At 33.3% G+C, this 13,498-nt stretch overlaps 1 protein-coding gene across 1 annotated transcript in view; it reads right to left on the bottom strand.

Annotated features, from left to right (window-relative positions):
• LOC133178327 (substance-P receptor-like) overlaps positions 1 to 13,498 on the bottom strand; it is a 59,836-nt gene that overhangs the window by 35,178 nt on the left and 11,160 nt on the right. The gene's annotated exons all lie outside the window — the stretch shown is intronic.

Raw genomic sequence — 13,498 nt, 5'->3', positions numbered from 1 at the left:
TTAAAACTACCCGCGGACTTCCACCTAAGTTTCACTAAGGCCAAGTGGTTCTTGGTTCTTGAGAAGAAGATTTTTAAAAGATGCCATAATTTTTCTACTAATTCATAATTATTTTCCCTTCGAAGAAGGTGTGGCTCTTCATCTAAATAAACATGAATCCCCTTTACCCAAGGATACTTTGTGGCAAAATTGGCCAATTGGTTCTTGAGGAGAAGTCGAAAATGTGGAAAGTTCACAGACGGACGCCGGACAAAATATGATCAAAAAAGCTCAGTTGAGCCTTCGGTGAGTTAAAAAGGAAAGCAAATCACTAAAATTCAGTTTGGCGACTTTGACAGCTTTAGTCATGCACTGCAACCACACGAAGACAACCGATTATAGACATACATTCAGGTTTTATGTAACACGAAGTAGCACGTCACGTCGCAAGATTCCTGAACTAGCCGAAATTAACTCAATGTTTTTTTTCTCTCAATACAAAAAAGCTTACTCGAACCGTGAAAGACCGGTCTCTTACGTTTTAGTTATAGTTTAATACTCTTCCTTGAAATAAGAGTAAAAGTAATGTCACAACTGCTATAAAATCTTCAATAATCAAAAGTTACCAACAAAATTTTTATAAACTAATACTTTTATCTCTTTTTTTTACTTTTACCTTAAAATTCCATTCAGGTATATGCAAAACTTTTAAATTATTAGTTCACCTGAGTCACTCAGGTGACCTATTGCTATCCGTTTTTGTCCTGCGTCGTGCGATGTGCGTTAACATTTGAACATTTTCAGCTTCTTCTCTGAAACCGCTCAACCAATTTCAACCAAATTTGGCATATAGCATCTATGGGTGAAGGGGAACAAAAATTGTGATTTTCATGGTCCCTGCCCCCTCCCCCCCCCCCCCCGGGGCCTGAGGGGTGGGGCTAAAACCACCAAAATTAATGCAATCTTCAAAAATCTTCTTCTTCACTCCTGGACATCAACCAGTCAAACTGTTGGCATGATTGTAATAAGCATTGAGCCCTCTACCAAAATTGTGAAATTCATGGCCCCAGGGTCAGGGGTTTTGGTGCTAGGGTGGGGCTATATAGATCACATAGTGAAAGTGCATTATTTCTTTGAAAATCTCCTTCTCTGCTCCTTGGAATCAAATAAACTAACTAAGTACATAGTTTTGAAGAGCAAGAGTGCCTTATCCAAAATTTTGAATGTCATGGCCCCAGGGTCAGCGGTTCTGGTGTTAGGGTGGGGCTCTATTGATTATATAGTGAAAGTGCATTATTTCTTTGAAAATCTTCTTCTCTGCTCCTGGGTATTAAATAAACTAACTAAGTACATAGTTATGAAGAGCAAGAGTGCCTTATCCAAAATGGTGAATGTCATGGCCCCAGGGTCAGGGGTTCTGGCTTCTAGGGAGGGGCTCTATTGATTAGATAGTGAAAATGCATTATTTCTTTGAAAATCTTCTTCTCTGCTCCTAGGTATTAAATAGACTAACTAAGTACATAGTTATCATGAGCAAGACTTCCTTTTCCAAATTTGTGAATTTCATGGCCCCAGGGTCAGCGGTTCTGGTGTTAGGGCGGGGCTATATAGATCATATAGTGAAAATGCATTATTTCTTTGAAAATCTTCTTCTCTACTCCTGGGTATTATTTAAACAAATTAAGTACATTGTTATGATACGCAAGGATGCCTCTTCCAAAATTGTGAAATTCATGGCCCCAGGGACAGGGGTTCTGGTGCTAGGGCGGGGCTATATAGATCCTATAGGGAAGGTGATTTATTTGAAAATCTTCTTCTCTGCCCCTGGGTATTATTTAAACAAACTAAGTACATTGTTATGATATGCAAGGATGCTTCTTCCCAAATTGTGAATTTCATGGCCCCAGGGTCAAGGGCTCTGGTGAAGGGGGGCTCTATTGATTATATAGTGAAAAAGCGAAATTTCTTTGAAAATATTCCTTTCTGCTTCTGGTTAAAAAGCAAAGAAGCTATGTGTATAGTTATGATGAGCAAGAGTGCTTCTTCCAGAGTAGTGAATTGCATGAGCCCTGGGTCAGGTGTGCTGGCGTAAGGGTGGGGCTCTTGATAATATAGTGAAAATGCATTAATTCTATTCAATAATCTTGTCTGCTCTTTAGTGTTAAGCAGATAAACAAAGTGATTGTAAACTTATAATGAGCAAACTTCTGGTCCCAGGGTCAGAGGCTCTGGTGTTTCTCGGTGGGGAGGGGGGCTCTATTGATAATATAGTGAATCTGTAGTAAAAATGCATTATTTCTTTAAAAATCTTCTCTGCATCTGGACATATCAGAGGCAAAAAGAATAAATGTTTTAATAAGGAAGGGTATTTTTTACCAGATTTTTGAACATCTGGACCATTTGGTCAAATGATCTGGTCCTGGCAAGGGCTCTATTAATTTGCATTCTTCTGAGAGGAGTTATTCCCCTTTGCCGTTTACTTTTGATATAATTAATCACTGTAAATAATGTACTTGAAAGGTTAATAGAATAAGATAATTATGCAAGAATTTTTATTGTACAATACAAAAAGTACTTTCGTAGTTTTAATGATCAGTTAGACTTTTAAGTAATAGATAAATAAAAATGAGACAAAAATAACTTGTCTTATTAAATTTTCATCAAAGACCAAGAGAGGCCAATATAAGAGTTTTCAACAAGGAATTAAAATAGTATAGAAGCACTGATAGTTTGTTAATATACTATATGGTGATGATGACAAACGGGGAACAGATTAGAACCTAATTTATGAACTTACTGAACGCTAGACTAATTATTTTGTTGATCCTGATCATCCTATTTTTCTTGCTTTTGGGCAACAAAGCTTCACCTTTCAGTTCATTTTATACTGTATGGATCCTCTAAATTGTTGTATTATACTCAGGTGACCGTTAAGGCCATTGGGCCTCTTGTTAAAATAAACATTAAACATCTATCGCCGCACAGACGTCTCTTCGGCACTCAGTTTTTGTGTCGCCAGCAGAGCAGAGCTGCACAAAGGGATCACTCTAAACGGCGTCTGCCTGACTGTCTGTTCGTCTGTCACCCCTATATCTCGAGAACAGTAAGAGGTATGAATTTGCTATTTTGCAAATATATTGCTTGGCACAAATGCTTTTGTAAATTACCATGGTAACCGACCTCGTGACCCTTGACCTTGTATCTACTTTTCAAAAAAGTTCATAGTTCCGATATACAGCATATCTTTGACATTTAAGAGGTAAGTCAGTGCTATTTAGCATGTGCACTGTTTGTCATAAGGCAATATGAAAAATACCAGCATAACAATCCACTTGACCTTGACCTTTGACTTACTTTGCAAAAAATACCCTGGGCAGTTTAATTTAACTTATGACTTGAGAATTTTGAGGGGTAAGATTTTGATAATTAGCATTTTTACATGTTTATGAGCTCATGATTCTGTACTTTGAAAGTGTATATTCAGTTACAACAAAATCTGATATTTAAATACCATGAAAATACATCGGAATCGGTATTCCACAATGGATCGTGTAGACTTACAATTTCAGTAAAGACAAACTCAAATCTCTTTTGGAGGATTGTTGGAAACACGTATTAATAAAATGATAGTTATTTCTAAGAATTTCAATTCAATTATTTATTTGTGGGTTAGTGAACCATATTTTCTTTGATTGTCAGTTTCTATCACGGTCTTATTCTATCCATGGATGCCATTTTTTCTTTGCAGGCAAATGCATGAACTATCATGCTAATAGTAAATAAAAAGTTGACCACTCTTAGATTTATTTACACCTTTAATGAAGCTACAAAGCAGGCGACGCATGCGTTCCTTCAACACTCTAGTCATTCATCCATACTAATATATCTATTAAATCTCTCACACATACGTTTACACTCTCAATTATGCTGGAGCGTCTAGTTTTGAACTATTTCATAAAAAAAATATTTTAACTCCATATTCTATTTGAATATTCAATTCGCTGTGTGCACATTTAGATCTAGTGTAGCGTCGAATTTAATAGAAAGTGACTGAAATGCTCATCCTCCACGCACTTTCTTCTTCCTAGCATCTGTTTATCTTATGACTTCCATTTACATTCGTATCTTATATATGCAACTTTTGTATCTTTAATACATGTATTGTGTTTACTATTTTCCTTATTAGTATTAATACTTCAAGACTTGTGTTAAGTCAGGTTAACAAACTTTTCATCTGAGGAAGGAGGAAGTGAGTGGACGATCGGTCAACCTTTAACGTCACTTACTCCTGAATCTGACGATACATAAGATCTATGCAATAGGAATGAATTAGGAAACAAACACTTGCTCAGAGTTCGAATAATTTCAACTCAAAACAAGACGCTTCATAGCAATATGGCAATAAAGATTATTAAAAAGAAGCAAGTGGGAGTATAAAAGTGTTGCGGATGAACTGAAAATGAGTGTCTAAAAGCAACATCATAATGACGTCGTTTTCATTCTACCGTTCTTGCCGACAAAAGTAACGCTGTGTTTATCTTGATATTTCTAAAAGTGTTCGATTTAACTGTATGAAATTTTAAGGCAAAAATCAAAATAGATACATGTACGTAGTGTTAAATCTAAAGCAAACTAGCATGGCGCGGCGCCATGCCCTTTTCTCTCGGCGCCATGCCCTTTTTTCCAGCGCCATGCCCTTTTTTCCTTGCAAAAATATATAAATATGCCTAGCAGAGGCAAGATGGACTAGCGGCTTTGTTTATTCAGTGCATGCTGATTTGCCCCTTTGTTTATTTAATGCACGCAAAGGTGTGAATTCAGGACAGGAAATCACTTCTCGCTTGAACGCACACAGCCACCTGGCCAGGTAACATGCCTCAGGCTGTTAGGGTACAAGAGATAACACGAGAAAATATCATTTGATTGCATTGATTATGCAAGAATTAGCCCAGTGTCAAAGATAGATTAATTTGTAAATTAAAATGTTACACATTTTAAATCAGGATCGTTTCTTTTTAAATTGAAAGTAGAAAAACAGAGTTGATGAAGAAATGTGAAAAATAAAACTGCTGATGAATTAAGTCAACTTACAATGTACAGTACCAAAAAACCCTGAATATTATGTGTGAAATGGGCTAGGAAACAACAAAGTATGAAGTTAGTTTCTTTCAACATGTTCAATGATTCTGTGTTCTACTTTTTGATTTGACACCCAGAGGCTCAATGTTTCTAAGCCAGAAAAAAAGTTTTAACCAATTTATATATTATTTCAAGTTTAATTTTTTGGTATAATCAGTTTTCACTTGATTTTGTTGATAGATTATTTTCAAAATAAAGAGAATGCCCTCTACATTTATTATCCAAGAAGCCCCCCCCCCCTTTGCAATTTTGTTCTGTTATTTACCTCATACACAAATAACAATATTAAAGCAAGGGGAAAAAATCATACCCCAGACTAAAATAATTCTTGAGCAAGTGACAAAAATATTCACACCTATTACTTTTTAAGCATAACCTTGATAACCATACTAATTTCTTGATTAAAAAATTTGAATTTCAGTTTTGGCAATAATTGCCCTCTCAGTGTGTATTAAATGAATTAAGCTGACAGATTTATAAATTTTTCTTTTAGATACTTGTATAACTAAAGATTTCAGTATTAAATAATAATTTAAGTACATAAACATGATAAGAAAATATTTATAATTTCAAAGACGTTAAAAAAGTGCCCTCATGAAAACTTGTCGCGGCGTAAAGTGCCCTTTTGATTACTGGATTACCATGCCCTTTTTAGGGTCTGGATTTAACACTAATGTACGGGTATTATAATGAAAAATTCCATTATCAAAAATTCTTTATCAGTTATGACATTACTTTAGAATCAACCCTCGTATATATCCTCAAGCAAATGGGTTTAACAGTATCGTATATATATTTATTAACATTTTAATATCAGAATAAATATTGACATCAATAAATATATTTTAAGTGACATTTCTTGGAATAGAACGCACAATGCTATATTTCTTTCATCAAAAACTGACAATGTAATTTTGTATAGAATTATTTATTTATGTAAAGCTTGGTGTAGACGGATAACAAACTTTGGTAAATAGTTATAGTTCCAGAGCATTATGATAATAACCAGTTTGAAGGAATGTTTATACAGTGCATACTTTACGAGATATAACGTGTCGTACAGGGTGTGTTCTTCATATTGATATATATGTTTGAATAAGAAATGTTTAAGATTGCATGAGAGATCCTGCCTGCAAGAAGAATTCATCTGATAAATCAATATGTTCTATACTTAAGTTTCAAAACTTAACAACAATTATATATCATTACTTGGCAATTCGCTGGAAACTCAATATTTTTAAGCATTATACGTTCTTCTGACAATCTGGATAAGGCTTCTATGTAAATGAAGTACTTAGTATATTCATATGAAATAATTTGTATCGGCATCTCCAATATGTTATTAGATTTTCACCTAATTAAAATATCCTAAGAAATAAAATATTCAAACATGATAAATTTTTACATTTCATCTTTAGTTTACATAACTTAATTATCATTTCATGATAAAGTTTTATTTATAGTTGTTCAGAAGAAACGTTTACTTAGCATGTAGCGCACAGCGACTTGACTTGAAATGCGGAGATATTTAGTAAGGAAAACTTCAGATACTCTTCTAAATTCATCTTATTTTCCATCCAAATTTGCTTCGCGTCGATTGTGGATTATAACTGAGTTCGTTTAAGATTACTTTTGCTATGTTAGTCAAGAAAATTACCTGTGGAGGGCGTTATTGATTCAGTGTTTATAGATTAAGATTGCAACAATTTCTAAGCTATAAAGTTCTTTCCTCATGCTGTTTCTGTAATTAGTTCCAAAATCTGTTGACCTTAGCTAGAAAAAAAAATTTTCGAAGTGAAAAATTGGGGGGAAAACACAAGTATATTAAAAAAGTAAAAAAATTATTTGCAGCATCTATTGTTTCCACCGTCGAAAATTCCATATACCCCAGCACATTCGTTGTGATTACCGATTCCCTGTGACATGGCAGCGCCTTTTGAGAAATGCACGGATATGAGTTAGGTATTGATTGAGATTTATACCAAATGGGCGGTAGAAATGAAAGTAAGTCAAAATGAAAACAAATGATCAGATATAAAATTCTTTGAACAGCCTATCACTGTTAATAAGTTCAATAACGTTTGCCCCAACAGTTTGTTACTACCGATACTATCATCCAATCACGTTCATTGTCAATTCATTCAAATGATGCTCAGATTTATCTTTCGAATCACAACATAACAGCTCGCTTTTTTATCAGTTCTACATAAAAGCAACCCAAAATGTCCAGAGTTTGAACAACAATAAGCTTCTAACGCGGAGCTTTTGTCATTTAGTGTTATCTTTTACGTCGCCGGGACTGACAGCCGAAGTCCTCTTCATTCATCGTGTCCGTCGTAGGAGATACTTATATGAATAAGTAGCCATTATCAAAGCTGGCGATAAGCACGGGGTTTTTCATGATAACTACACGTGCCTTTTGATGAGTGCCTCTGTGATCATTTTATAAGCGGTTTGGGAGGCTGACAGATTGTACTGTCTTTTTCCTAATAATTGTTCTAACATGTCTATCAGTGCCGGCTACTCTTGTGGGGCTTACTACTGACAAAACACAACAGATTCGTTCTTTTAAATTCAAATATTATAAAACAAATTGCTGCGACAATAATAAAATAAGATACGTCAAATTTAAGCTGGAGATTTAAGTATTTTCTACAACATTGGAGATATTTTTTTTAACAAAAATAAAAAAAAAATGAGTTAATTACACATTTATTACTCCCTGAATTACTTTGATCGTCTATTAATATTACTGTTGGTAAAAATTGCAAACAGCTGGTTGGTTTATTTGTGACCTTTAGCAATGACGTGTTACATGAAAGTGATGGAGCATTAAAAGAAAGTAAATGTAGCCAACTCTTAATATGAAATGTTGGGCCTTGAAAATTAACTATTTTTTGCAGTACATTTACGATGTATTGCATATCTGTATTACTATTTTTAAAAAAGGCAATCTCTGAAACTGAAAATACTGGGCCATGGGAATCAGCACCTTTTATACTACATTAACGATGGATTTCATATCTGCATAACTATAAAATAAAATGGAGATACAGATACACATAGGGGCTATTTCATATTTTGAGGTCATTTAAGGGCCAGCAAAGGAAATCGATTCCCGAGTGATTGTATGTAAACGTTAATTAGATATATTAATCTTCACTTGATAGAACTTCAAAACCACATGGAATAATGAAGAGCTGCTCAGAAATCCTTTTCCCCCTTCTTCTATATGGTCCGAAATTAATGATACTATTACAACAATCGATTACAAGTAGCTATGAATCTGATTTAATTATAAACTTCTCTAAAGAAATATAACTCGCTATTTTGCTTATTGTGCATGAAGATTTGAATATGGTCAAGTTTGCTGATCATGAAGCTTATCTAATAGCTGTCTACAAGCATTGTCGTCCAATTCTTCAACGACCATACTCACGATTTGCTGCGACCAAGTATGCATGATTTTTGTTTTCTTTGCCAGCATTTCTTAAATGCTGACATAATCTTAGCAAGAGAAAAAGAGGCCAGTAACCCTTTAAGAAATAAGGCATTATACCATCCAGATATGTCTAAACATTTTCGAAATTAAAAGTTATAATGGAGACTTTGTTCATTTATTAGAACGTGTAAATATTAATGTGATCGGGTGTTCTCTTTTTTACACGTGTCATTTCATACAAGTTGTCTTCGTTTATGTAGTAAAGTCTGATTATATAGTGACCAAGATTGATTAATCGACAAAAATTATTTACAATTTAAATTTGATCAGTTTAATAGACAATCCGTGTTTTCTAAGTGAATCAAAATAACTAGCAATTTCATACAATAGACAGACATCAACTTCATATTTTGAAATCCAATTGATCACTTGATGATCGCCCTTGAGGATGATTTAATAGATAATTTTTCCAGAAAAAATCATATTGATTTAAAATTAAAATCAATGCATAGAAATACCACATGAGTATTTGGAAAAATATGCCCTTCAAATAAGATAATTATTATTGTCAACTTAGTTAAATGCTAATTGATTTGGCGAAATGAAACATTTAGAGATTTATGGACAGGGCTTATCTGAGCAAAGCCTGCTGCCCAATCCATTTTTTTAAATTACAAAATAAAATGTGTTAAAATCAAATCAAATTAGAGATGCTTTAAAGCATTTTATTACACTAATATGGAAGTAACAATTTTTTGTGGCTTAAACATGGTAAATGGTAACGCAGAGCTTGTTTATTAATGAAAGAGGCATTTCTTTGCTATCCAGATATTACTGATCCACTATTCACAGACCTTTTCTTGATATTGAAACATAAATAAAAGCAGAGGAAATTCAAGCGATACATTTTATCAATTTGATGTAATGTTTTACACGAGACGCTTACTTGTCTGCTTCGTACCTTTACTAAATTCTGGATAGATGTATTATTTGGATTGAATTTGTAATTGTACAGATATGGGGCATAAAATGAATCTTTTACGATTTTGAGAAAGTAAGCACCTCGAACGGATACCTCCCTATTACAATGATAGGGCAATAAAATGAAACATCTAAACTTTTGCTAAAACTTGGAGTTTTATTCTTTCTTCTGAACTAGTTTGTTCTTCTTCAGACAGAATAAAACTTCTTAGCTTGCTGTTACATACTTATCTTCACTAAAGAAAAGGAATTCATCAACATTTGATAAAATCTTTAAAATTCACTAGAATTGACTTTTGTCCCCTATAAAACAGATGTATGTAAAGCATGAAAAATATTCCGTCTCTGAATCTACATCATAAAAGAACTTGACTATTCTGGTGTATTTTATGAAAGTTCCTGACTTTTTTTGTTTATACATATTCTTGCACGGGAGGTGTATTGTAGCTACACATTAGTGACTCGGAAGTGAATGAACGGAAAACAACCTAAACAAAAAGGGGCACAATATGCCGACATATAGAAAATGCCAGCAATTGCAACATTGCTCATGATAACATATAGTTATTTTTTTTTATTTACATACGTAATTTTATTCATAAAAAGTGAATGAGATTGAGAAGCAGACATAATGATTTTTATCTATTTTAGAGCTCTACCCACAAAAAGGTCAATATGAATATACACTGTAAGTATAACATTAATTTATTAAACAAACATTGTGAAAAGGGTGACAACAAAAGAGAAGGAAAAAATAGAGAAGTACCAGTTTTGAAATACTGACAAAAGTTACATATTTTTTAAATAGAATGTTTTGTTGCTGCTATATATGCATGTACTGCTTCAAATATTTGAATATTAATTTTGAGTCCATGATCCGGACTACCATAAAATAATAATTCTTGTTATACCTTTAAAAATTAGTTCCTATATAAATCTATACTAAAAAAAAAAGCCAAACACTTCCAATATTTTGCAATTGCTGAGCGGTCATCATCGATGTTTGACCGCAGAGTGAGATATTGGACTTGTCGACCGCTTACGTCACAATGTGGGCGGGATCAGCTAAATCTCATTTGCATTCGTTGGTGTTCGAAAGTGACAGATACAAGATACAATTATGTCAAAACATAAAATTAAATAAAAGGTATAACAAAACATTTATTGACTGTGTTCTAGGGCAAAATGCGTTTTGTCGACCCCTCGAACCAAACTGTTTGCCTTCGGCCTAACGGCTTTAGGCAAATAGTTTGGTTATTGGGGTCTGACAAAACGCATATTGCCCTCGAACTCAGTCAATAAATGTATAAAGTTCAGAGATATGATCACAATCAATAATATTTTGTATTGTTTGAAAACGTACATATCTAGAAATTGTATATTTGGACAAGCAAAAAAATAGAGTATAAGCATCAGTACAGTGTTCACACATTGGCGTTTCTGATAAACATTGGTCATACAAGTCTGCCATCAAATTACTTTCATTATTCCTTAACCGACAATGTATTATGTTGTATTTTCTTATTCCAAAATGAAAAAGTTCATTGGCTTTTTTTTCCTAACAAAAATAAGAATTCAAAAGACTCTTGAATGAAGATATTTCAGTTAATTGTTGATGGAAGAAAACTTTCCATAAAAGATGTACTTCTGATATAGTTCTAATGTGAGGAATTTTGAATTGTGCATCATTGGCTCTGAGGTTATAGGAATGATTTGATGGGCGAAAAGGTTAAATCAAATCATGCAAATATTGAGGTGAATAGCCATGGTTTATTATTCTATAAAATTATATCAACGTATGAACCTTACTCCTTGGTCGTAGAAGATCCCTACCCCATTCCTCATACAATTTTGAACGAGAGGAGTTACTTCTTAACCCAGTGTTATTTCTGCCTGCTTCAACTTGGATATCTTCTTAAAGGTTGGAGTCTTTCTCAGAGCAATTAAATGTTATTTCGAACACAGTACGTAAGAGCAATACAATTAAATGCAATACAGAGGATGCAATGATAAAAAAAACTCTCTTGTAATATAATTGATAAAAACTATCATTTTTTACGAACAGTACAAAATGAAATATGAAGATAACAAACAGTATTCAATCTCGAAAGTCCAATGAAACGATGCAAATTTGGAGCAGAGCAAACACGGACCTCAAAATTTAGAGGTAGGATCAGGTGCCATGGATGAGTGAGCATCCCCTGCCAACCGGCCACACCCGCCGTGTGCTCCTTGTCATGATCGGGAAAAAAACCCCGGAAAAATCCGTAGACAGTTCAGTGCATAAGTAATGTCCTAACAATTAGTATGAAAAACATCGGTCAGCATTTGACTTAATGATAGGTTGTATGTGCTGACAAGGTCATTGTATCCACCGTAAAACTTACGAAATTAAACTAATTTCATCCAGGAATATTCACTTCTTCTAGTATGCACTAAACAATATACATAATCCACCAACATAATCCTATACAGGCTAATCCATTGAAGGAAATTCTATACAGAAAGCCAATATCTAACAACAAGATGTTAATATGTAATCCATTATTCCTATCTCTAATTTATTATTTTTTATTTTGTTCACTTTTATGACTTTATGTTAATTTTTTTTTTTATCATGGTATGATGGTAATTTGTTTTTATTAAAGATGTTTATTTTCACAAGTTAGATTCATTATTTGCATCGTAGCATATGGTCTTGCACGTTCCATTTTCTTACTTCATCAGCGCAAAGCCATTCTTTGTACATTAAAGCTTTTCTTGCGCATCACTGGCTGTATATTGTAAGTAAATGGATTTCAGATTGTCTGTGGTTTAAGTAAAAATTTTTAGTGCTGTAAATCAAGTATAATTACGCTTCTTTCAAAAAAGTTTCTTCATTATTAACATTTTTGCATGATGTAGTTAATGCTAAAAAGTATTAACTAGCCAGAAAGTAAATCATAAAACTTTTGTAACTTTTTTAAAAATTCATTTTGTTTAGGGAGTAAATACATGTATGATATTCGAGATCTTTAGGGGCTTAGTCTTTTTCATGTTCTCAAGAGAAAAGTATGCTGGATTAGTAAACATTAAATACAAGATAATGATTAGATAGAACTTGGAATAAATATGACATCTTGCATATATTTTTAACTACTTTTTCTTACAAAATGTTTAAAACGGAATTTTGGCCAAGCGTTTGTAGATAATTCCAACTATGGCCCTAAGAAAGCCTTTCATGTGCTTTTAACCTTTAAATTTACCTGGTAAAAGAATGGCTACGGCTCTTTTGAAATCAAAGCTTAACTTTGTCACAACAACAATAAAAACTGTTTCCATAATCAATAAAAATTATTGAATACTAATACATTATACAGAACTTACCTGTTTTGGAATAATACTACATTAATCACTAGCTTTCTAAATGAAACTGATCCATAGATATTCATGATTTGGGATCTTAAATGGTAATTCTCACGTGACAACGTCATTTCCATATTTCATAGATACAGAATATTGATGACCTAATCCTTTCAGTAACATAACGCCAAGATCAATTCACTTCTATTTAGAGACCAGACACGTGTATTCAATCACATCCGTCTGAAAACAATCACAAGTATTTTGTGGTAAATAAACAAGGGATTTTTGTAGGACAGTTGTTTATTATCTTTTTCTTTTAGAATAATGCCACATCTAACTGTTCTGAAAGTTTGAAGTTAATAAACATTCATAACTCTTTTTTCAAGGTCATTATATTTCAACAGTAATTTAATTTTAACTATTACCTTTAAAATTTAATATCATTTCGGACATTATAGAAACCAATATTAATTGTTCTAGTTATGTAAACTTAAGTTGCCAGGGCGTCAGAAGGTGTGGCTAATTTATAAATTTTTGCAAAGTTATTTAAAAAAGAAATTATATGGCGGGGGGGGGGGGGGGGGGGGGTTTAGACAAAAATGTAGAAAAGCT

The sequence above is a fragment of the Saccostrea echinata genome, unplaced genomic scaffold (assembly GCF_033153115.1).
Source record: "Saccostrea echinata isolate AGI-Se365-2 ecotype Australia unplaced genomic scaffold, CSIRO_AGI_Sech_v1 ptg000002l, whole genome shotgun sequence".
NCBI classification, from domain to species: Eukaryota; Metazoa; Mollusca; class Bivalvia; order Ostreida; family Ostreidae; genus Saccostrea; species Saccostrea echinata.
This window is presented reverse-complemented; position numbering and strand designations above follow the sequence as displayed.